Raw genomic sequence first — 25,841 nt, forward strand, 5'->3', positions numbered from 1 at the left:
GATGCGGGTTCGATCCCTGGCCTTGCTCAGTGGGTTAAGGATCTGCCGTTGCTGTGGCTGTGGTATAGGCCAGCAGCGACTTTGACTCGACTCCTAGCCTGGGAACTTCCATATGCTGCAGGTGCAGCCCTAAAAAGGAAAAAACAAAAAGAAAAAAGAAAGAAAGAAGAAAAAAGAGAAAAGCTCCTAAATGTTTAGGGGGAGCCAGCAACAGACAGTGGGGGCCATGTGGTGAGCTAAGATCCCTTACGAAGGTGGCAGGCCAGCAGGGGGGTGGCCAGGCTAGGCGGCTTGGAGCCCACAAGTTCAAACAGCTTTAGGACACATTCCCAGAGGACAGCCATTATTCGGGGGAGAAGAAAATCTTACATCCTTTCTCCTGCACTTTCCATAGCAAAGGAAGGTCCTTCGCTGCCTTAGAGCCTCACAGTTCTCTCAGGTGGAGGAGTCTGATCTGCCCCTTGGGTCTTCTTTAGAAAAACCTACTTCCCTGGCACCAACTCCATAAGCTAATGGTCCCTTTAAGAATATCTTCCCCTCTCTGTTCTCCAGTTGGCTGGAGCAGATGTTCCTTGTTCCTATGGCAACAAACCTACCACCCTTCCCAATGGGTAGCTTCCTGGTGAAGGACACACACAGCACAGGCCACTCCCCCACCAGACTGGCTCGCCCTGCACTGCTTCGAGTTCACTGATGACTCCTCACAGCACAGGACACCATGGAGTCCTGCGTGCCGGGCTATTAACAATTCAAATCTTACCTGACCTAGAAATGACCCAGAAATGGCAGCTGCCATGTGACAGCACTTAGAAGGCAGGAGGAGGGAGGTTGTCCGTGTCACTGCCCAGACAACAGACCGGTGCCCATCTTTCCAATGAAGTGTTAAAAAGCACATGGTGCGTCGTCAACAAATTGAATTAGCTCTTCCTCTGACCTTTTTTCACGTGGCTAATGAAGACCCGTGAGACCCCCTAATCGAATTCTCCTTATTTTAAGCTGCATGCCATCCCCATCCTTGTCTGGGGCTCGTGATCCTCCCAGACAACCCTTCTCTCAAGACTGGTCCCTACTCAAGGCAAGCCTCCCACAGCAAGCAGTGGGTGGGGAGGCAGGAAGCACTGTGCATTCCATCCACACGGGGTTGTTTCCACTGCAGACGATGCTTCTCTCACTAAACCCAACTTGACCCCAGTTGTTCTTGGCTCTCCCAGCCCCCACGAAGCCAGCTGGATGCTTCTTGTAAGCCACAGAGTTGACTGAACTTTAGCTTCCTCTCTTTTGAGACTTTAGCTTGCTGGGATCCCAGAAGTCAATGTAGAAATAAGAACAAGCCCATAAATGATCCTGATCAGATGTACAGGAAGCGCCTCCCTAACCAGGGAAGATGACAAAATCAGAGTTCTCCAGCCCCACCCTCAACTCTCCTGCAGTCACTCCTAAAGGTAAAGAGGAGAAAGCCTGGCTCTGGAGGCAGACAGACCTGGTTTAGACTCACAGCTTGGCTTTGTGATTGGAATCATACTTCTCTGCCAAATGACATTTGGTGAAGTTACTGCTACTCTCTGAGCCCTACCTTCCTATCTGTAAAATGGGAAGGCTCATTCTTCCTGATAGGATTATAGGAGGTGATACAGAACTGGAGTGCCTTCATAGCAATTGCAATCCACAAAGCCCTGAAAATCGAAAGCTTTTTCCCTAACTTGACGGGTGGCAGAACCTGACTTGGACTTGGACCCTAGTTAGCAGCAAGGAGTGACCAGAACTGGCATGAGACTCTTTTTAGCATTTATCCCACTTGGGTGACTCTTTAGATAAATCATGCTGCAGAAATATTAATATGTTGGATCTTGGAGCTGCTCCAGACCTGCTGGAGCTTTTTCTGTGATACACAGTATGTGCATCGTGTTCCCATTCTGAAATCCACAGGCTCCAGGCATTTCAGGTGATGAGATGCGGAGTTATCGGAGCTCCTCCTCCAGCCTCTGAAGGTGGAGGTTTTAGAAAAGCCGCCAGAGTTATTTATCTCTTTTTTTTTTTTTTTTTTTTTTTTTTTTTGGTCTGTTTAGGTCTGGACCCATGGCATACGGAGGCTCCCAGGCTAGGGGTCTAATTGGAGCTGTAGCCGCTGGCCTATACCACAGCCACAGCAACGAGGGATCCAAGCCGTGTCTACAACCAATACCACAGCTCATGGCAACCGCCAGGTTCTTAACTCACTGAGTGAGACCAGGGATCGAACCCGTGTCCTCATGGATGCTAGTCAGGTTCGTTAACCACTGAGCCATGATGGGAACTCCACCCCCAGAGTTATTTAAACGAACGAAGTTGACAGGCATATAAAGCACGAGCCTCATCACAACCTGGATCTCGCCTGGGTTTCCCAGGTTCCTACAGCCTGGAACCAGCTCCCTGCAACACAAGTTGGCACCAGGCAGGGGAGAGGATCCAGAGACCAGCCCATCGGCCCCTAAGAATCTGCTGCTTTTCCACCCGGACAGAGCTGGCAGAGGTGGTATGTTGTTATTTAATGGGACTTCAGGTATAGACGTGCCTGAATATTCCAAACATGCCTCCAACTCCCCACCTCATTGGGCCTCCAGCCCTCTCTCCACCCACTACCACCCTGCAGCTTCATCTCTCTACCCACTCCCTAGAGGTGTTTCCAGGGGAAGAACTGACAGAGCCTCAGGAAATACTAACGGGTGGAGGGGAACTGGGCTAAAGGAAGGAAAAGATGCCGAGTGTGAGGGAGATGGACACTCTGGATGAGAAACACATATCCGACACACAGTGGAACAGGTTTGGCATGTTTCTCCTGATGCCGTTTCATGGCCCCAGGAGGCTTTTGCAATGGGAAAGGAGCCCTGGCCCATAACTATGAGCAATATTGGGCAATTGCTATTCTCAGTTCCCTTGGCTCTTGCCATCCATTTCATGAACTTACAGATAGGTGACGGACCTATCCGGGGCACAGTTGTCCACATGGGCATCTCAGTTCTGACCCTGGATCAACTGTCTTGTCTTTTTTTTTTTAATGGCCACACCCATGGCATATGGAAGTCCCCTGGGCCGGGGACTGAATCCAAATTGCAGTTGTGGGAGTTCCCATTGTGGCGCAGTGGTTAACGAATCCGATGAGGAACCACGAGGTTGTGGATTCGATCCCTGGCCTCGTTCAATGGGTTAAGGATCTGGCGTTGCCGTGTGCTTCGGTGTAGGTTGCAGACGTGGCTCAGATCCCATGTTACTGTGGCTGTGGTGTAGGCCCGCAGCTAGAGCTCTGATTAGACCCCTGGCCTGGGACCCTCCAGGGGTCTAATCAGAGCCCTAGAAAAGAAAAAAAAAAAAAATTTGCAGTTGTGACCTAAGCCACAGCTGCAGCAACGCTGGATCCTTTGACCCACTGCACCAGACTGAGAGATCAAACCTGTACCTCCTCAGCAACCCAAACCATCGCAGTCGGATTCTTAACCCACTGTGCCAGAGCAGGAACTCCTGGATCTGCTGTCTTGAGAGTACCTATCTCATCCTGCCACCTCAAGCCACTTTTCCAACAGACGTCCAATGGTTGGACTGCAGACCTATACCTGGAGACAGGTTGGAAACTCTCCTTCTCTTGCAGTGGTGAGGTTTACATGTTGGTCAAATGAAGCACCAGGGTATATAGAGTTAAAAAGGATAGTGGCAACCAAATTCACTCCCCTCATTTCACAGGGGAAATCTGAGGCCCAGAGGAGGGCGGAATTGCCCAACACCATGTAGCCAATTGCAGACGAAAGTGGCCCTGGAGCCTAGATACTGATTACCATTGCCTCACGGTGATAAGGATGCGAACAACTCTGAGGTCATAGCCATGGTCTGGTTGACCTTTACATTCAGAAAAAGCCAGGCTGAATGGTCCTCACCCTCTGCCCTTTTGGCTTGAACATCTCAGAAGAGATCTTAATCTCTAGGAAGTTGGCTGTGCTTCTTGACTCTGTGCCCCAACCTACCCAAAGTTCAGACAAAATCCTCATCAGGGGCCCCTTGGGGAAAGCCACCATCGCTGGTGACCAGAGATGGGCCACTCTGCCTCGTCACTGTCATTCACCCAACCCAAACCTAGGTGGAGCCATCAGGAGGGCTGCAGAGGGGTCTCCTGGGCAGGAGCTCCTCAGGGAGCAGAGATCTTTCACCTGCACCTCTTAGATCCTTTTTCACTTTGTCTTTCCCCCTCTGCTGCTTTGAATAGGCCTATGGTGTCTGTCATCAGTCAGAAGGTTTTTCCAGAGCGCTGTTCTTAGGGGCTAAGCTGTTCTACTGCCCCATCACCAAGCAGAAACCTCTGAGAGGAGAGAATTTCACATGCCTAAGCTTGGTCTTAGAGCCTAAGGCTCCCCTGTTGCCTTTAGTAATGTGTCCTTCTCTCTGTGCCCCGGGAAATCCTGAGCTGAGAATCTGCTACCCTCTCCCTGAAACTTAACAACGTGAGGCAGACCTCCGTTGCTTTCCTAGGCTAGGAGGGCTCTTGTTTCAGAACATGAAAATGGGGTGGAAAATCAGAAAATTCTCTCTCAGGGGAGTTCCCGCTGTGGCTCAGTGGGCTAAGAACCTGACTAGTATCCATGAGAATGTGGGTTCAATCCCTGTCCTCACTCAGTGGGTTAAGGATACAGCAAAGCACAGCGCATGTTGCAGATGCGCCTTGGATCTGGTGTTGCTGCAGCTGTGGCGTAGGCGGGCAGCTGCAGCTCCAATTTGACCCGCGGGAAATTCCATATGCCGCAGGTGCGGCCCTAAAAAGAAAAGAAAGAAAGATCTCTCCTATTATGAAGCTCCTGGGCTTTCAGAAAAAAAAAAAAAAAAAAAAAAAAGAAGTCCTAGAACAAATCTCAAAAAGAACATCTAGTTCAATTTTCAGGGTGATTTCAAACTGATTTTTTTGCTAATGCTCTCTCTCCTACAAGTCTGCACACATGTGTACACCCAACCACACAGCTCAGTCTGGCAGCTGGGACTGCCTGGGGATTCCCACATATTTGTTGCTGCTCCAGCCCTGACTCTCCAGAAGGCACAAGACTCAGACACTCTAATGCCTCCAGGAGCCTCCAGATTTAGAAAAGCTCCGGATGATATTCTTGAAAGCTCAAGAAGATCCACCATTTCAAAAACCGAGAGCAAGAATTTTTAAAAATATCTTTAACTCTTGACCATCTCGTTAAAAAGGTGTTTCAATATGATTCACCCTGGACACCAAGACCTCGAGTGTGAAATACACTTCACGTTGCGCCCACATTCCAAAGTTGACATCCTCTCTGTCCTTGCCAAGTAAAGAGATGACTGCCATCATTTCCAAAACATGAAATCAGACTCAGAGTCCCTGAGAGAAGGGAGAGTCTCGCACTCTGACAACAGGGAAGAGGAAGTGAGAACACATTCCTCTGCCAGTGACCTTGTTCTGGAGGTAGGAACCTCCCCCAAGGTAAAAATGAGGAAACCAAGACTCAGTGCGAGTTTATCATGGTCCAAGGACCCGCAGGGAAAGAACAGTAGTGACAAGATCAGAATCCAAGTTTTCAGAAATCTGCCCCAAAGAGCCCTGATCAGGGAGATAGAGTCTCATATGTTGGAAGAAGATCCTGCCTGGAGGCAAGATTTTTTGATTTCATGGATCAGTCAAATTTCAAAAAATGAAATTTAAGGAACCACGATAAGGTTGCCAACTTTTTATTTTGCCAAATAAGGACATTTTAAAAGCCCAGCTACCACCTATTCTCATCATCAGCTCATACAAAGAATAAGCCATAATCTCAGAATAAACATTTGAGTACATTTCCTGCCCCCCAAAGAAAATCTTTAAACTGAAGACATTTTGCTTTCCAAAAAAATTCAGGATTCTTCCCCCCGCCCCTTTTTTTCTTCTTATTTCCCCTCAGAATGGTGAAAATTCTTGTCACAGACCAAAACTTGATAATCACTGGTATAGATCACCTCTCTCTGTCCCTTTTAGCTTAGCTTAATGAAGAGAACGATCCTAAACTTTGGCAGGTCAGACCTCTCCAGGAAACCTGAGCTGGCAAACACGAAAGGGAGGGGGAATCAACAAGTATGCTGTAGTTCCCTCCATGGCTCAGTGGTTAACGAATCCGACTAGGAACCGTGAGGTTTTGGGTTCGATCCCTGGCCTCACTCAGTGGGTTAAGGTTCCAGCATTGCTGTGAGCTGTGATGTAGGTTGAAGACTCCGCTTGGATCCTACATTGCTGTGGCTGTGCGGTAGGCCAGCAGCTGTATCTTTGATTAGACCCCTAGTCTGGGAACTTCCATATGCTGCAGGTGCAGCCCTAAAAAGAAAAAAAAAAAAAAAACAAAAAAAACAAGCATACTGTTCCTTGCTCCTGCCTACACACTCCATTGACTGCAAAGACGAAATAATGTTGATGATTTTATAAATCCAGTGTTTAGTGGACATCTACCTCCATGTGCAGCCTCCCAGGCTTCCGTGAGCCCCTGAATTTTACAGTCCCCTCACCTGTTCAGATAATCCAGGGAGAAGAGGGAGGAAGGCATTCTGGACCAAATCAAGAATTATCTAAGAGATAAAGGTGGCCCCTGGTGAGTGGTTGAGAGCGTCAGAGCTGCAGCTCACATAGATGCAGACCCACTGATGCTGTCACGGACTCTGTTTCAGAGGATGGTTTTTCCACGCTGCCTTCCACAGATTCTTGCTTCTTGCTCATTACTCAGAGGAAGACAGTATGGGGAGGAAGAGGTAGAGGGAAGCAGATACAATACCGTGGTGCGGTGGGAAAACACAAAAAGCACTGGATTAGGAGCTGGACCTTGATCCTAATCCTTTTCCTTCTGCTGACTAACCCTGCATCCTTTAGCATCCTTTGGCTCCAGTTTCCTCATCTATATTATAGGAATGATATTATCTCTGTTTTCCTTATGGGTCTGCAGTTAGACTGTGAGATCCTTGAGGGCAGCACCAGGTCTTATCTGTGTCTATACACCCAATTGCTAACACAGTACCTTGGAGAGAACAGCAGGTGGCAAACGTTGTTGCATTAAGCCAGAATAAGACAGTGTCTCTGAAAGCACACTGCAAGCTGGAAAGTTCTACACAACTGAATAGACGGAAAGGTTATTATTATCTGTTGGCCAAAAGGATGCATCACACCATCTACCAAACATGAGAGAGACACAGGAATTCTATTTGGAAGTAGCTGCTGATGAAAATAAAAATAAAAATTTTAATGCCCATAATTCCAAAAATAACCAGACTATACAACCTATTAATTATATTGCCTAATAAATAGCTGTGTGATTGCCTCCGAGATTCAACAGTGCTATATAATTTCATGGGCTGAAAAATGTGTTTTTACTGTACTTTGCCCAGCCCGCATCACCTCTCATCCATCTATCTCATTATATTCAGAAGTCAGTAGGCAAATCCTGTCCTCTCACCTATTTGGGGTTGCACTGATGTTGAGAGCTGAAGTCCCTGGCTGGCTGCAGCCTTGAATTGTATCACAGCCTAAGACACCCTGGGTCCCTTCCATCCACTCCATGGTCTGCCTCCTGCCAACTCCACCACACTCCTTTTCCAATGCTTATCTCACCACCCCAAATCTGCTTTTCGAAAGCCACCTCCAGCCTCTTGCGAGTCACATTCAGCCTGGCCCACCCACCATTACTGCCTCACAGCATGTGCTGCCCCCTGGGCATGACTCCACAGACAGGTCTTGGCAGTGAGGCCAGGCTGCCCGCCCACCAGCCCCAGCCCGGAGTAGGTCTCTGATCTCTGCTCTTGTTCCCTGAGAAACACCACGAAAACCCTGGGAAGACAGAGGCACATTCAGGCAGCCTGACTCACCAATCCCTTCTCCATTCAAATTTGTGCTTTTGGGCAGAGGGCCAAGCCCCCACACCAGGTATGGACCACCATCCTGCCCAGTTCTGAGGCTATGAGAAGAAAGTGCGCCTGGCACCTGCCTCGAACAGCTTTCTTCTTGTTCAGCTGGTTCAAGGTAATTCCACACGGAGACCATGCTGGACTCCATCCTAGTTACACCTTCCTACCACGCAGACTTACAGTTCGCTTTACCAGGGGTGCTTCCAAGGGCCTGCAAAAACCAAGGCTGGCTCTAGGGATATCAGTCCTCCGGACACATATCTCCATATCCCTAAGGTCTCTCTGCAGCTCCCTACCCCCAAGTGAGGAAATACCCACATTCCAGATGTCAGAAATGTTCTCTTTTTCATGGGAGACCATCAGGGAAGGTGGACACTCATGGGACATTCTTATTTGTTAGGAGATAAAGAGGAGGTAAATAAAGAGAAAGTAAAAGAAGATTTGCTTTCCAAATACAGTAAGAGAAGTGTCCTGAACACACACCACACACACACACACACACACACACACACACACACACACAGAGTCTCTTTCTCTCTCTCTCTCCCTCCCCCCCACCTCCCTCTCTCTCTTATCCCTCCCTCTCATTGTAAATGACTCCCCTTTGCCTAACCTGTGCATTCTTCCCCCATGACCAACCTCTCCACTGAACGTTCAAGAAGCCCCAGTTATTCTGAGCCCAGGTCCCCAGGACCCCGGATATTACCTTCCATGCTGGAAGTCAGGACCCAACTGGAAGATGCAGACTGCTGATTGGGAAGAAATACTAACAATACTCCAGACGCAAGAAACTTGCCAAGGATGGCTGATGCAGCTCCCATGAGATGGAAGGAGACAAGGAGAGAGCCTAGGATTCCAGAATTTCCCCAGCCTTCCAGGAAGGCTCTGGTGTCAGCTCTTTCCCTGCTCCAGCAGTGACTGCAAACCAGGGAAAATTCTCCCGATAAAACAGAGTCTGAAATCTGAAACTGCAGGTTGGCTGAGTCCTATATAAATACACTCACACCCCCGGCTCCTCGGGTCTGATGGCTTACCCGCCCGCCCTCGCGTTCCCCTCCCTCCCCACCCAGCCTGCAACTTGGTAACATCAGACAGCCCTCTAGCTGCAGCTCCTCCAGAAACCCCAAGCGCAGAGCAGAGCCAAGCAGGCAGAGGGAGACCTGTCAGGCACGGTCCACTCTTTCTTCAGCCTCTCAGCCCCCTCCAGCTCTTCCGGTCCCGGTGCTTAAGCAGCGCTCAGCATCATGGCAAGTGAGGGTGATGGGTAAGTTCCCAGTTTAGGAGCAAAGATTTCCAGACTCTTCCTCCATATTAAGGAATATTTTTCTCCTAAGGATCAGCTTCCAGGTAACTGGCCTGGCACACACTGATGGCCAAACTCACCTTCCTCTCCTCTTCCAAGTTTCCGCACCTGGCTCTCACAGAGCCGCCCCTTTCCTTTATGTTTCACCCATAATAGAATCAGGCCAGGTGAGAGTGGGAAGGGAAATCTGGTGACAGTCGCCTCATTTTGCAGATGAGGGAGCTGAGGCCAAGAAGATGAAATGGCTCACCGGATTTGGCATCTTGGGTAGGAGAATGGAAAGAGAAGGCTTTAAAAGTCAGATGGGGAGTTCCCGTCATGGCGCAGCAGAAACAAATCCAACTAGGAACCATGAGGTTTCGGGTTCAATCTCTGGCCTCACTCAGTGGGTTAAGGATCTGGCATTGCTGTGAGCTGTGGTGTAGGTCGAAGACTCAGCTCGGATCCCGTGTTGCTGTGGCTCTGGCGTAGGCCGGTGGCTACAGCTCCGATTAGACCCCTAGCCTGGGAACCTTCATATGCCGCAGGTACGGCCCTAAAAAGACAGAAAAGACAAGAATGAAAAATTTAAAAAGTCAGACGGAATCATGCTTTAATACAAAAGACGCTCACTTGAATCACTGATGGTGAGAAAAATCACTTAACCTCTCTGAGCCTCAATTTCCTCATTTGTAAAATGAGGCAGGTGATCCCACCTGAGAGAGTAACAGTCCCATAAGGTAACAGGCATAACGCAATAAGCACATGGGAGGCACTCAATAAAAAGCCACCGTTCACCCCTCTGACCACGGCTGTTCACTAGCTTTTATTAGCTTACTTCTGACTCAAGAAGGTAACTCTGAATTGCCTTAAATACTTGCTATTCCTTCCGGGGGGGTTAGTTTAATGTTTCAAGTTCCTTGTCTTTATGTCAATCCAACTGTTAGCATTCATAGTTTACTTTTTTTTGCCTTTTTTTTTTTTTTTTTTTTTTTTTGGTCTTTTTGCCTTTTCTAGGGCCGCTCCCACGGCATATGGAGGTTCCCAGGCTAGGGGTTGAATCGGAGCTGCAGCCACCGGCCTACACCAGAGCCACAGCAACTCGGATCCGAGCTGCGTCTGTGACCCACACCACAGCTCACGGCAATGCCGGATCCTTGACCCACTGAGCAAGGCCAGGGATCGAACCTGAAACCTCAAAGCTCCCAGTCGGATTCATTAACCACTGCGCCACGACGGGAACTCCTCATAGTTTACTTTGAACAGTGCTCAGAATGCAATGCTTCTTTTCCATAAAGGGAAATCTTTGATCTACAGGCCAAGGTCAAAGGTTTGCAATGAAGGCCTCTCTGCAGATGTCTCCACATCTCCACCTCCAGGCTCCCAGGCTCCGAGCTTGAGTTCCACAAGCCCAACCGCCCATTGAGCAAATGCCCAAGTGTAATTTGCCTGCATTAAACTCAGGTATCTAAAATCAAATTAAATTGATTTAATTTAAATTCGCCACCCACTAACTATATAATAGTATTGATATAGAATGGCATCCAAGACATCGTAAATGAAGATACTGATGGCTAGAGCAAATAACTTAGTATGCTACCACTGGGTTAAGAAACTATTTGTATAACTGCAAATGATGCCACCGATAAGGGCTTAATTTCCAAACTATACAAACAGTTCATACAACTCAATGACAAAAAAATGAACAACTCAATTGAAAAATGGGCAGAAGATCTAAATAGATATTTCTCCAAGGAAGACATAGGCCACACGAAAAGATGCTCATCATCATTAGTTATTAGAGAAATGCAAATTAAAACCACGATGAGATACCACCACGAAATGGTCAGAATGGCCATCATTAAAAAGTCTACAAACAATAAACGCTAGAGAGGCTGTAGAGAAAAAGAAACTCTCCTACAACCATTGGTGGAAATTAGTACAACCACTATGGAAAACAGCACAGAGGGTCCAAAAAAAAAACTAAAAATAGTGTTGCCATATGATCCTGCAACCTCATTCCCTGGGCATATATCTTGATAAAAGTATAATTTGAAAAATACATGCACTCCTACATTCATAGAAGTATTCTTTACAGTAGCCAAGACATGGAAACAGTCTAAATGTCCATCAACAGATAAATGGATAAAGAAAATGTATGTATGTATGTATGTATGTATGGGTATGTACACACCCACATATATCATGGAATATTACTCACCCATAAAAAAGCATGAAATAATGCCACTCAGCAACATGGATGGACTTAGAGATTATCATACCAAGTGAAGTTAAGTCAGAAAGAGAAAGACAAATACCATATGATGTCACTTACATGTGGAATCTAAAATATAAAACAATTGCAATATATACATGTAAGGATAACCTGACCCCCTTGCTGTACAGTGGGAAAATAAAAAAATAAATAAATAAAAATAAAACAAGTGAACATATCTATGAAACAGAAACAAACTCACAGACATAGAGAATAGACTTGTGGTTGGAAAGGGGGAGAGAGGAAGGGGGCCACAGATTGGGAGTATGGGGTTAGCAGATACAAACTATTATATATAGATGGATAAACAACAAGGTCCTATTGTATAGCACAGGGAATTATAGTCAATATCCTGAGATAAACCATAATAGAAAAGAATATGAAAAGGAATATATATGTGTGTGTGTCTATAACTGTATCCCTTTGCTGTACAGCAGAAATTAACACATTGTTTTTTTTTTTGTTTTTTTTTTTTGTTTTTTTTTTGTCTTTTGTCTTTTGTCTTTTGTTGTTGTTGTTGTTGTTGTTGCTATTTCTTGGGCCGCTCCCGCGGCATATGGAGGTTCCCAGGCTAGGGGTTGAATCGGAGCTGTAGCCACCGGCCTACGCCAGAGCCACAGCAACGCGGGATCCGAGCCGCGTCTGCAACCTACACCACAGCTCACGGCAACGCCGGATCGTGAACCCACTGAGCAAGGGCAGGGACCGAACCCGCAACCTCATGGTTCCTAGTCGGATTCGTTAACCACTGCGCCACGACGGGAACTCCACACATTGTAAATCAACTATACTTCGATAATTTTTTTTTAAAAGAAGTGATTTATGGAGTTCCTGTCGTGGCTCCATGGTTAACAAATCCAACTATGAACTATGAGGTTTCGGGTTCGATCCCTGGCCTCGATCAGTGGGTTAAGGATCTGGCATTGCCATGAGCTGTGGTGTAGGTTGCAGATGCGGCTCGGATCCTGAGCTGCTGTGCCTGTGGCATAGGCTGGCAGCTACAGCTCCGATTAGACCCCTAGCCTGGGAACCTCCATATGCCGAGGGTGTGGCCCTAAAAAGACAAAAGACAAAAACAAAAAGAAAAAAAAAAAAGAAATGATTTGTAACTACCTATATGGTTATATTTGCCTAGAGCAGAGGTCAGCCACTGTTATGTAGAGGATTAGACAGTAAATATTATCAGCTTCATGGGCTATATAGTCTCTATTACAAATACTCAATTCTGCCTTTGCAGTTGAAAAGAAGCCACATGCAATATGTAAACAAATGAGCATAAACGAAGGAGCCTGGCTGTGCTTCAATAAAACTGTACCTGTGGGCACAAAAACTTAAATTTCATACAACTTTAATGCATCACAAACCACGATTTTGGGAGGGAGCCCCACCCGAGGCATATGGAAGTTCCCAGGCTAGGGGTCGAATTGGAGCTACAGCTGCTGGCCTGCACCACAGCTACACCAGATAAGAGCCATGTCTGCAAGCTACACCACAGCTCAAGGCAATGCTGGATCCTTAACCCACTGAGTGGGGCCAGGGATTGAACCTACATCCTAGTGGATACTAGTCAGGTTTGTTACCATTGAGCCACAATGGGAATTCTCTGTTATTCTTTTTATTTTTCTTTAACCACCTAAAATATAAACACCATGTTGGCTCGTGGGTCATACAAAATTAGGGGGGGGTCCAGATCTGGCCTACAGGTCATAGCTCAGTCTGGCCCAGAGATCTCAGGAGGGACACACCAGACACTGGTGACAGTGATCACCTTCAAAGAGGGAGCTGAGGCTAAATCTGAGAGGGGGACAGAGGGAAACTATTCACTGAACACTCTTCTACAGCATCTGAATGTTGTAACCTATGCATGTTAAAAACACTATTTTTTTTTTTTTTTTTGGCTTTTTGCCATTTCTTGAGCCGCTCCCACAGCATATGGAGGTTCCCAGGCTAGGGGTCTAATCGGAGCTGTAGCCACCGGCCTACATCAGAGCCACAGCAACGTGGGATCTGAGCCTCGTCTGCAACCTACACCATAGCTCACAGCAACGCCGGATCCTTAACATACTGAGCAAGGCCAGGGATCGAACCCACAACCTCATGTTCCTAGTCAGATTCGTTAACCACTGCTCCACGATGGGAATTCCAAAAACAGTAATTTTTTTTCTTTATCCTTTTTGGGCTGCACCCGCAGCATAAGGAAGTTCCCAGGCCAGGGTCAAATCAGACCTGTACACGCAGCCCGCCTACACCACAGCCACATCAATGCCTTAACCCACTGAGCGAGGCCAGGGATCAAACCTGCATCCTAATGGACACTAGTCAGATTTGTTACCACTGAGTCACAACGGAAACTCTAAAAACAGTCACTTATTCATGGGCGCTTCTTGAAGTTCTCTTCCTTCTGTCAATGTCAACATTAACTGCCCCAAACAGTTATAACGACAAGGTCAGCTCAGACTCTCTTCCATCTCGCTTTGTCACCTCAGGGTCCAGAATGCTGGCCCAGTCCATCAAGGGCCTCGGCCCACGATTAGCTTATCTACCACTCTCCCATTCACTCCTATTATCTTTACCACTCAACTATCATTTCTTACAACCTTGTACCCCTAACTGACATCTCACTTGTATAAAGCTTGTTTCCAAAAGAGACACTGAAGCTTTAAGGACTGGGACTATTTATTAAGATCCCTTGCCTTCCCCCTCAGCTCCTACAACAGGGCTTTGCACCTAGTAGGAATGCCATAAAGAGTTGCTTGATTGGTAATCTCCCATCCTGCCAGAGACGGTTTGGAGTACAGGGGAAAGATCCCCTCGGAGTAAAAGCTGGTTCTGAGACATGTGGCAGGGCAAGAGTGCACACATGCTCAGAGCCTTTGATGGGAGTAAAGAACATGTAGGGAGGAGTTCCCCAGTGGCCTAGCGGTTAAGGATCTGGCATTGTCAATGCTGTGGTTCAAGTCACTGCTGTGGCTCGGGTTGGATCCGGAGAACTTCCCCACCCTGTGTGTGCAACCAAAAAAAAATTTTTTTAAATAGAAGAAAAAAAAGAACATTTAAGGAGAGGAGAAATATTAGTCAAGGCTTGGTCCACATGAAAAAGGCTGTGTTCTGGAGAAGGACGCCCCAGGGGAACTTCCCCCCAATTCCAGTCTCTCATGTATTTGCCTAGCAGGGTAGGGAAACACCCTATCCTCAGCTGGGGAATTCTGGTGATTCCAGAACCAGAGCCTCCCCCATTTAGAGCCATCTCAGCACTAAGCAGTCTGCCCTCCCACCCAAGGCAGGAAAAGCTCTCTCCAGCACTTGGGAAAGATGAGCGTGCGACTTGAACTCCTGCAGGGACGAGACACTCGCTACCTTTTGAAGGCAGACTAGTCCACTATTTTTTTTTTCTCCTTTTTTTGTCTTTTCAGGCCGCACCCTCAGCATATGGAGGTTTTCCAGGCTAGGGGTCAAATCAGAGCTACAGTTGCCGGCCTATGCCACAGCCACGGCAACAAGGAATCTGAGATGCATCTGCGATCTACACCACAGCTCACGGCAATACCAAATCCTTAACCCACTGATCGAGGCCAGGAATTGAACCTGCAACCTCGTGGTTCCTAGTCGGAGCTACAGTCCTTGCTTCCCAACACGAAAGCATTCGGGTTGTCCTGTGAAAGGGATTGTTTTATTTCTCTATGGGAGGAAACGTCACAATCACCCATGGCAATGTGGGTCCTAAAATCCCATTTGAAGCCACAGGGAACTCATGATTAGGGGAGTTAGCTAACTAGCCCCAAGACACACAGCTAGTAAGTGTTAAAGCCCAAATGCAAAGCTAGCTCTGTGCAGCTTCAAAATTCAGTCTTCCCCCTACAGTCCAAAGTTTCCGTGACAATAGATCATTTCTGCCAACCTCTCCCTGTCTCTGAAATGGGCAGAAATGATAATTTCCACCATTACCATCATAAGCCTACATACAGCAGTCCTGCCATCCCTGGTGCAATTCCATCCTCCTAAGGCATTCAGACCTCCCTGGGATGGAGGGAATGAGACCAAAGGCAACTCAAAGCCAGGATGCAGCATCTCAGAGACACCCAGGGGCAGAGTGGGAGAAGCATCTGCCTGGCGCACACATGGTGCCCAGCCCCAGGCTCCCCTACAGCCAGGCTCCACAGGGGCCTGGCTCCAGCCTCCCAGCAGGGCTGTGGCATTCGGGAGCCCATGAAGCATGGCATTGTTTGGGCAGCACAAACACAACATTTACCTGGATCCTGGCACCTTTCCTCTGAGGCCCTGCTTTTGGTAAATATTTGGCTGGCTCACCCAGGAGAGGGCTGGGGCCTCTTTGCCCCACATCCCAACAAACACAGTTCTAGAAGGATGAGCTGGAAAAAGGCTGGGGATGGGCAAAAAGAATCACAAAGACTTATGGCGGGTCCCCCAGTCATCAGCAGAAAATTACCAGCATCGGTTTGCCTGGAGCACACCCTCTGAGCAGCTCTGAAACACTGCAGCTAGGCTCCTGGCCTGTTACCCAAACTCAGCTTCGAATCCAGAATGGTCCCCGATTTCCATGTGGAGTTCACAACGCTCAGAGATGGCCCTCCTCTGTGCAATCGTCAGAGCTCCCCAAACCTGCAGGTGCCTGGAAAAACACCTGGTTGCTCTCCACCTCAGAGCACCTACCTCCAGAAACATGTCCATTCCTGGGCTCATCTGCCCTCGGGGACTACCTGGAGACAGGGCATGACCCGCCATTTCTCAGTAGGGCAAAAGCACAGCCTGAAGTTTGGAGCCCATACAGGACGTAAAGATTGGAGACAGAAACAGACCCCCAGCCCTGCTCTCCTCTCAGTCTCTGGAGAGAAAGCCCTCACTCTCTCCAATGGTCTAGTCTGTATTCCACCAAGGAAACGCCAGGATGCTCTCCCTCCCTGCCCCCAGGCTCAGGTGGCTGGCCTTGAGACCTACACCTGGCCTCTGAAGCCACCCACCCCTTTATCTGTCATCTTCTTGGGAGACATGGTCATTAGCAGAGAGCACTATGCAGGTGTCTAATTAAGCCATCGACAGCAAATGCAAAAAACTGTCTAAACCACCCTACAGAGCATCCACCTGGGGATCCTCTTACAGGCAACTCCCTCCCCTGAGCTTCCTGGAAGGTCCCTATTGTTTGCCTAGAACACAAAAAAGTGTCCGATTCTGCTCTCCTCCTTATCTGCTGGCACTGACTTCCCAGCCTCCGCCCTGGCTCGCCCCGTGGCAAGGGAAGGGTGGGGGCGGATTGAGTGGCATCATTTGCATGGAGCACAGTGGGACATAACAGCCCGGGTGGGTGGGAGAGGACAGGTCCCGGACAGGAGGGACAGGGACTTCTGAGAGGATGTCTGCCTACCTGGCCTCTTTAGATGTCCCAGAGCCATATCCTGCCGTCCTTTTGGGGTCAGGGATCGGGAAGCAAGGGGCCCTCTAGCAGTTTAGCAGAAAGGTGGCAGAGGTGAAGGTGAGCAGCGTGAGCGGCTCGGCCGCCCTCCTCCCACCTGTGTCTCTGAGTCCTCTCTCTTTTCCGCACTGTACGTTCACCTGTTCCTGTTTCAGCCTTGAAATGGAATGTTCCACTTGCCCTGGAAGCTCGGGGGGAGGGGGAGGGGGAGAATTCCCTGTTCAAAAAAAGCCTTCTTTTTTAGAGACTGGAGTCTCCGGGGTCCCATCAGATACTGCTGCAGATGGCAGGAGGAGGAAGGGGATGCGGACAACAGCTGAGGAAGACCCTCAGACGGCAAGACAGACGCAAACTCGTACCCACTCTCCCGGGGCTGGGGTTGGTCTAAGCTGGAGACTGGAAGGGACCGGACACCTGCTGCCTCCTGGCTCCTGGCAGAGCCCACTCTCAGGTGTTGGAGGAGCACCCCAACAAGCCATGAAGTAGGGGTGAGCCCCCTAACCTCTTCTCTTGCGCCCCTCCTTGAATCATACCCTTGTTCTTCTACGCCCTTATCTCCTGGTTCAGAGACTTTTATCAGCCTCATCTCTACCTTTATAACAGAGCAGGAGGGGACAGGTGACTGTGCTAACGCCCGAAAGCATCCAAGAAGCAGTGTGTATGCCAGCATTGGGAGTGGGGAGGAACAACAGCCCCCAAAGACAATCCCAGGGCTTCTAACCTCGTGGAGGCACCGATGACCCCAGGCCCACACCCCTGGAGGTGGGCATCTAAATCAATGCAGGCCGCAGTGCCCTACTGTGCCCCAGGGCTCTGCCAACTTGGCCTGGAACCCTGGCACACACACTGTTTCCACCAAGATATGTGGGTTCTCTCTGACAGAAATGGGAGAATGACTTTTCTTTCTGTTCAGTTGTTTTCCAACTTCTAGGAGACAAACTGTACTTTGATTGCAGTAAGAAAGATTTAGGTTAGACACCAAGAGGCACTTGGAATGAATGATAAGAGAACTATTAGGGCTCTGCCTTTGTGCTTTAAAAATACAGCCAAATTTGCCTCTGTGGAATGGTTTAATGTTTGTTTTCATCAATGTTAGTCTCTTGCTCAGAAATTTCCAGTGGTTGCCCCCTCCCTGCCTGCTTCATGAAGTCCTAACTTCTTGTCTTGGCAGCCACCACAGTGCATCCTCATTCATCTTTCCACTGCTCTGTGTACAAATTTTCTAATACAGCCAGAGCTTCTCAATATTTCCCCTAAAGGCCTTAGCATCTCTGCTTTTGGCCAGGCCCCCACTCCCCCCAACCCCCACTCCAGGATACTCTCCAGCACCAGAGCAAGCCAACCTTTAAGGTAGCAGATCTCAGCCAAACTGATTATCCCATAACTCGAGGAACTTTATTTTTTTGTTTTTGTTTTGTTTTGTTGTTATTATTTTGTTGTTTTTGTTTAGGGCCACACCTGCAGCGTATGGAAGTTCCCAGGTTACGAGTTGAATTGGAGCTGCAGCTGCCAGCCTATGGCCACAGCCACGGCAACACCAGATCCAACCCGTATCTGTGACCTACACCACAGCTCATGGCAATGTCGGATCCTTAACCCCCTGAGCAAGGATCCAAGGGATCCAAGCCGCATCCTCACAGACACTATGTCGGTTCTTAACCCACTAAACCACAATGGGAACTCCTTAAGGAACTTCTGTAAAAAACCAATCCCCAGATTCCATCTGAGATGCCCGCTGAACCCCAATCTTTTTTTTTTTTTTTTTTTTTGTCTTTTTTGTGTTTTTGTCTTTTGTTGTTGTTGTTGTTGCTATTTCTTGGGCCGCTCCCGCGGCATATGGAGGTTCCCAGGCTAGGGGTTGAATCGGAGCTGTAGCCACCCGCCTACGCCGGAGCCACAGCAACGCAGGATCCGAGCCGCGTCTGCAACCTACACCACAGCTCACGGCAATGCCGGATCGTTAACCCACTGAGCAAGGGCAGGGATCGAACCCACAACCTCATGGTTCCTAGTCGGATTCGTTAACCACTGCGCCACGACGGGAACTCCCCCAAATCTTCTCAACAGAGGCAGGTGGGCAATGCCCTAAGGCTGAGCTCCAAGGCCATTGCTTCCAAAAAGCCTCCGCCAAACACCCCCAGCCCACAGAAAGCCCCCTCCCCCGTTGCAGGTACAAGCACATAAGGACCATTCATTCCATGGCCATCTGTGCTGAGAGGATGAGAGGCCACAGTGCTGAGACGGAGATGAGAGGGGGTCCTTGTGCTCGAGGAACCCCCAGTCTAGCACTGGACACAGACAAAACCAAGACCACCAAACTATCCTCTCACAAGGGCAGCCCAGGCTGAAGCAGATACGAAGCCAGAGTAGGGGGATGGTCAGGAAGCCACATGGAGACAAGAGCTTTTGAGAGTCTGACTGAGAGTGGGCACCCCAGAAAGAGAGCCACAGAAACAGGGGGGATCAAACCAGCCCCTTGACTAGGTCAGGGGTCACCCTGGGAGGTAAGAATACCCACAGGAACTAACTGTATCGTGTTCACTATTGGAACTGCACCATGCCTGCGACCTCGTTTATCTCTCATAACTAAGGGGAGCTGGAGGAGTGTCAGGGGCCAGGCTGCAGAGCCCATCAGGGCACAGAGTGGCTCCTGCTCAATAAATATGTTCTCACAGATCGACAGATAAAATGACCTTTGAAGGCTCACTTCCAGCGGCTGGACGCCAGGCTTTTTTAGGAGCAACTACAGCTCTGAAAAAATATTTTCCTAACTTTTTAAACCACTAAAAGCAACACCAGGACTGATGAGGGGAGGAGAGGCGCTGGCTGGTGAGAGCCTGGCTTTCCTGACACAGGATGCAGAGTGGGTGTGCCAGCAGTCCTGTCCCCACCAGAAACCCAAGAGAGGCCTGGAGAGACAGCTGCCCTGAAAGACAGCTGTAGGGCTCAGAATAGGGACCCAGGAGAAGTGTTTCCATCAGGCCCACCTCACGGTCCCAACCTCCTCAGCCGTCCCTTGTCCCAAATGCCAGGGCAGGACCCCCTCTGCACGCCCAGAGCCAGCAGCGCCCCTACTGTCCCATTGCAGAGAGATAATGTCTCTTCTAAAAGGCCACAGCTTCCTCTGGTTTCTACCTTCTCTAGTCTCCCAAACTTTGGATTCACCTTTATCTGAACGGCTGGAATTGAAGCCAGTCACTACTGTGGAAGTCAGTACAGATCTCAAACTCACCCTGATAAGAATATACCACAGCTCACGGCAACACCGGATCCTTAACCCACTGAGTGAGGCCAGGGATCAAACCTGCATCCTCATGGTTTCTCATCAGATTCGTTTCCGCTGCGCCATGACGGGAACTCCTCTAGGGTACTTTTGATAGAATACCAATCAGCTCATGAAGAGGTCTGGGTACCTCGAGCCCTCAGCCACCAGCCCACATCCTGGACTCCAGGCAGGGGCTCCGGGTCAGTATGTTTTCCCTGGTCTGAGTCTGGGAAGGGTTAAGATAAGCAATTTCCCCACAATCAGATCTCTGGGAACTGGAGCCTGAGCCCTGCCACAGCCACCTGCAAGAGCACATCTGGGAGCCCCAATGCCCCTCCCCAGTCTCAGTGCCACAGCGCTCTCAGCAAGAGCTGCACCACTCCTGAGCAAAGGCCATGCACTTAAAGCTGCCATGTCTTTGTCTTCCTCCCGCCTCGGAAGTTTTCCCTCTTAACCTTCCTCAATTTCTGAGTAGATTCTGTAGGTCAGTGACTTTCATGCGGTAATTTTTGACTCATCAGGGGTTTGTGAAATCACTTTAGTAAAACAAGATTGGCCGTTTTTCAAATTTAATGGGACAGAATAGAAAGTATCAGTGTGCATTGCATTGGGTAAGAGTAAAGTATTATTTTGTGGAGTTTCCACTGTGGCTCCATGGGTTAAGAGGATGCAGGTTCCATCCCTGGCTTCACTCGGTGGGTTCAGGACCCAACATTGCAGCTAGCTGCTGCAGAGGACACAGATACCACTTGGATCTGCAACAACATTGCTGTGGCTGTGGTGTAGGCCGGCAGCTATGGCTCTGATTCAACCCTTAACATGGGAACTTCCCTATGCCACAGGAGTGGCCCCCCCAAAAAAAAGAAAAAAAAAGAGTAAGTATTATTTTATGATGTTTTTCAAATCTGGAGCATACACTGCAGTGTTAGAATCTTGACCCAGTCACTTGTCTTTCTATGTTTCAGTATCTTCATCTTTAAAATGAGGACCCTCGGAGTTCTCATCATGGAGCAGTGGAAGCGGATCCGACTAGGAACCATGAGGTGGAGGGTTCAATCCCTGGCCCCGCTCAGTGAGTTAAGGATCCGGCGTTGCTGTGAGCTGTGGTGTAGGTTGCAGACAAGGCTCAGATCCCGTGTTGCTGTGGCTGTGGTGTAGGCCAGCAGCTGCAGCTCCGATTTGACCCCTAGTCTGGGAACCTCCATATGCCAAGGGTGCAGCCCTGAAAAGACAGAAAAAGCCAAAAAAAAAAAAAAAAAACCTATAATTTCTGCATTTATATACGTGTGTGTGCGCGCGCGCGCGCGTGCTTACGTGGTAAATACCTTCCTGTAACATGGAGGGAAAAACTGCTGTGGGAGAAGCTACGAAGTTTCCCCCCAAAGATAACATATGCTCAGCGTCAGTGTGAGGTTTCACGCGTGTTTGTACCTGAGGCTTAGGTGACCTGAGGAACACGAGGCTGGGCAGAACTGAGTCTGAGCATCTGAGAGCACTATTCTAAGTGCTGTTCAGATTAACTCATTTAATTCAATACTACCCTATGGGGTGGGTTTTATTACTCCCATCTTACAAGTGAGGAAATTGAGCACAGAGAGAGGTTAACTTGCCACCCAGCACATCAATACTGGAGCCAGGATTTGAACGCTGCCTCCCAAGTCTGGACTTGTGCGCATTAGACTACACTATCTGCTTCACTTTGACGCCACCTTCTCACATGTGAGCGGGAAGCCAGACCCAAGAAGGTTCTGCCACCTAGGAGGTGGCCCTGTTCTTGAGAGGGGTGCTTCATGTGCACTCTCCTCAAAGCCAAGCAATTTAATTTTCTCATGGCTTGAGTTCAGGAAACAGCACCCCCAGGGTCCCATCATAGAGTCCAAAGAGTTCTGTTACAATCATTGGAGGTAATGAACTTGGCTAATGGGGCTCATAACCATATGAAGTGTTAAGTACTCAATCTGAGCAATATAAACTCGACTAGAAGACATTAAACTCTCCCACATCCTTTATTCCAGAAGACCCAGGTTCGTTCGTTCGTTCTTTCTTTCTTTCTTTCTTTCTTTCTTTTTTTTTTTTTGTCTTTTTGCCTTTTCTAGGGCTGCTCCCACGGCATATGGAGATTCCCAGGCTAGAGGTCGAATCAGAGCTGTAGCTGCCGACCTACACCACAGCCACAGCAAGGCGGGACCTGAGCCACGTCTTCAACCTACACCACAGCTCATGGTAACGCCGGATCCTCAACCCACTGAGCAAGGCCAGGGACCGAACCCGCAACCTCATGGTTGGATTCCTAGTCGGATTCGCTACCAAGGAGCCACGACGGGAACTCCAACCCAGGTTCTTTCTAATCATGTTTCATTTCATCTTCTTCACGGTCCAGAGAGGCTGGGAGGGGCACGATTCTCCCCTTTTCCAGCCTTGCCCGAGTCACCTTGAGTGAGCGCTCGGTGAAGATCAGGAAGCTTTCTGGGAGACGGGAAAGAGGGAGTTGGGGTCCCCAGGGGTACCTGGCTCTCCCAGTCTGCCCTTGTTTACTTCCTCCGCTTGACATCAGTGCAAATTTCCCCCACACAAGGCACTCAGTTTATCTCTGCAACCAACCATGGATTTCATCAAACCCAGCCAATACTTCTGGTGGGAAGAAAGAAGATAGAAGAAAGAAGACAACACGACTGTAACTGGGGCTGAAGCCTCCTCTCCCCCAGGGCTGCCCATGATCCTCTACTTGCCGAAGAAAGCGCACAGAGCAAGAGAAGCAGCAGCCACTTCTCTCCCATCAGCTTTATGGACCATTTCCTCTGAAATTCCCAGCATCCTTGTTCACCGACCTCTCCTATGAGAGCTGGCTAACATCACCTCCTACTAGGCAGAACCTATGATTTGGTTTGTGTCTTTTCATTCTGTAGTAAGCCTCAAACACTCTAAAAAGTGTGTGTTGTGTAGCGGGGGATAGACCCAGAAAGGTTGAGGGGCTTGTTCCTGGTCACAAACTTTGTGAATAGAAGTGAGGAAGTGAGGGCAGGTCTCTGCCAGGCCAGGCCCCCTTTGCAGGTGGTAGGAACTTCTCCTCCCTCATCAATCCCTCATGCCCCATTTGAACCCTCCCATCCCAGAGAAGTGGATGCTCCTGCTCTTGCACAGGCATTTCTTTCTTTCTTTTCTTTCTTTTTGTCTTTTTAGGGCAGCGCTTGCAGCATATGGAGGTTCCCAGGCTAGGGATCAAATGGAAGCTACAGCTGCTGGCCTATGCCACAGCTACAGTAGCTTGGGAATCCGAGCCACGTCTGCAACCTACACTACAGCTCACAGCAATGTCAGATCCTTAACCCACTGAGCAAGGCCAGGGATCGAACCTGCGTCCTCAGGGATGCTAGTCAGACTCGTTTCCACTGAGCCACGATGGGAACTCCTGCACAGGCATTTCTGAGCCACGCCACTACCCCATGTGGCAATGATCTGTTTATATACCCGTCTCCCCCATAGTACTCTGAGTTCCTCGAGAGCAGTGACCATGTCTTAGTCAGCCTTGCATTCCTGGTATCTGGCATAGAGCGAGTTCTCAGTAAATGTTTGCGGAAGGAAGGGCGGGAAGGCAGGGAAAGTGGGATGGATAAAGAGGCAGGGGAGAGAAGAGAGAGATAGAAGGGGGAGGGAGGGATGAGGAGGGGGAGAGGAAAGAAGTGGAGTGAGTTGGAAGGCAAGGCAAGAGCAAGGGGGGAGGGCAGGTGAACAGGGACCAGGAGCTAACAATTGTCACCTCAAGCCAGTGGGATTGCACTGTGGCACCTGGCCCTCTGCTGATCCAAGTCTCTCATGGACACAGGCTGCACCCCTAGAGCCCGTCCGGGACATAGCTAAGGAGCGTGGACCTCAGCTACCAGGGGCACACGGCAGTGCCCCAGGACGCCGCCGTCACCCTCCCTTCTCTCCTTTCCCACCATCAGAAGAGCAGAGCCCATAGCCGCTTCTCCCCAGGTCCTCCCCTGCCACCTGTCCACCACCCCGCGCCAGCCTTGCTGTTCCCATCTGTCAAACGGAGGCCCCTTCCTGTCCTGGATGATGAGGATGGATTCAGGGGAGTGGGGGCCTGCAACATTAAGTGAAGGAGCCCCAGAGATAGGGTGAGCTTTTGGAGGTGATTCCCAATGTGGCACCGGAACCCGAAGAAGACGCCACGATCCTCTAGCTGGATTCCCCACAAATAGCCACTGAGGCAGGAAGGAGGAGAGGCTTTTGTGGGAAGGGCTCCTGAGCAGGCTTGGCCCCTTTATGACTTGGAGAACACCAGGACCACCTAACTTTTTTTTTTTTTTTTAAGGGCCGCACCCATGGCATATGGAGGTTCCCAGGCTAGAGGTTGAATTGGAGCTGCAGCTGCCAGCCTACACCAGAGCCACAGCAACGCTAGATCTGACCCCTTCTGCGACCTCCACCACAGCTCACAGCAAGGCCAGATCCTTAACCCACTGAGCAAGGACAGGGATTGTACCCACAACCTCATAGTTCCTACGCAGATTCATTTCTGCTGTGCCACAACGGGAACTCCGGGGACACCCTAACTTTTAACAAGCTGGCTTCCCTCTGGAATTTCTCTGCAGGGGAGGAGATAGGGAGACTTTTCATTCAGCCTGAGGGCCACTGCTCTTCCTCCTTTTCTGCTACGTACCAGGTCCCCAACCCCTTCCCATCTGGTCCATTGCTGGCACCTTATGTGTTTATGATGACCTCCTATCTGCAAGGCACACTGGCCTTGGAGGCAAACTCTGGAGACTAGATCTTTAGAATAGGTGGGGACAGGGGAGCCAGATTGATTCTTGGACTTCTCCAAAAAAATAGAGAATAATGCCATTATGCTCTGCCTATCCTACCCGATCTCTTGAAAAACAGGTCCTCAAGCCAAATCTGGCACATGCCAGGCAGCCAGGCACCTGGAAATGAAGCAAGAAGCTATTCCAGTGGATCTTGTGGCCTCTGCTTTGTGCCAAAGAACTGGATTGGGGAGGGAGGCCCAATCACACTGAATGGACAAGGCAGCAGTTGCAAGCCAGAGGCCACAGCCACCCTGGTGACCCTGGGGAACATCCACAAGGACAGTCCACTACAGAAAGCATCAACTAGTGGAAGCCAAGGGCACGGAGCTCGCATTCTGACCCTATAGCTAATGTGCTGTGTGCTCTCAGGCAGGCCACAAGCCTCTCTGATCCTCAAATAACTCATCTGTGCAGGGCCATAAGGATGGGGCCAAGGAGAAACGAGGAAGTAAACCATGCTCCATGCCTGCTGAAACCCTTAAAGGATAAATCCACCCTCCTGGGTAGAGCTGTCAAGGCTCTTCACAAGCCAAGTCCACCTTCCAGCTTCCCACCCTGAGATCCCTGAGATCCTCTGTGCTCCAGCCCCTGACCATGCTGATGGATTTCCAGTTCCCATGCATCTTAACCCCTGGGCATATTCCTCCTTCTGTCTGAGCTACAGCCTTTTCAATTCTTCGCCCATACTTTAAGGTTAAGCCCAAACTTGCCTCCAACAACCGCTTCTGACTTCCACTCGGGCAGCCTTCCCTCCTCTGTGTTTGCAAAGCAATCTACCTTATTTTTCTTTCTCTTTTTTTTTTTTTTTTTTTTTTTTTTTTTTTTTTTGTCTTTTTGCTATTTCTTGGGCCGCTCCTGCGGCATATGGAGGTTCCCAGGCTAGG

General features: G+C 49.2%; 1 protein-coding gene across 9 annotated transcripts in view; it reads right to left on the minus strand.

Moving 5' to 3' along the window:
• The window catches only part of PLEKHA6 (pleckstrin homology domain containing A6), a 150,653-nt gene that overhangs the window by 61,442 nt on the left and 63,370 nt on the right, over positions 1 to 25,841 (minus strand). Inside the window, exon 1 of one of the 9 annotated variants that reach the window (XM_021063222.1) lies at positions 8,603 to 8,932. The exons of the other annotated variants lie outside the window; for them this stretch is intronic. The gene's annotated coding sequence lies outside the window, so the exon portion shown is untranslated. Of the gene's footprint in view, positions 1 to 8,602; positions 8,933 to 25,841 lie in introns of those variants that run through there. 9 annotated transcript variants of the gene reach the window in all.

The sequence above is a fragment of the Sus scrofa genome, chromosome 9, assembly GCF_000003025.6.
Source record: "Sus scrofa isolate TJ Tabasco breed Duroc chromosome 9, Sscrofa11.1, whole genome shotgun sequence".
Taxonomy (NCBI): domain Eukaryota; kingdom Metazoa; phylum Chordata; class Mammalia; order Artiodactyla; family Suidae; genus Sus; species Sus scrofa.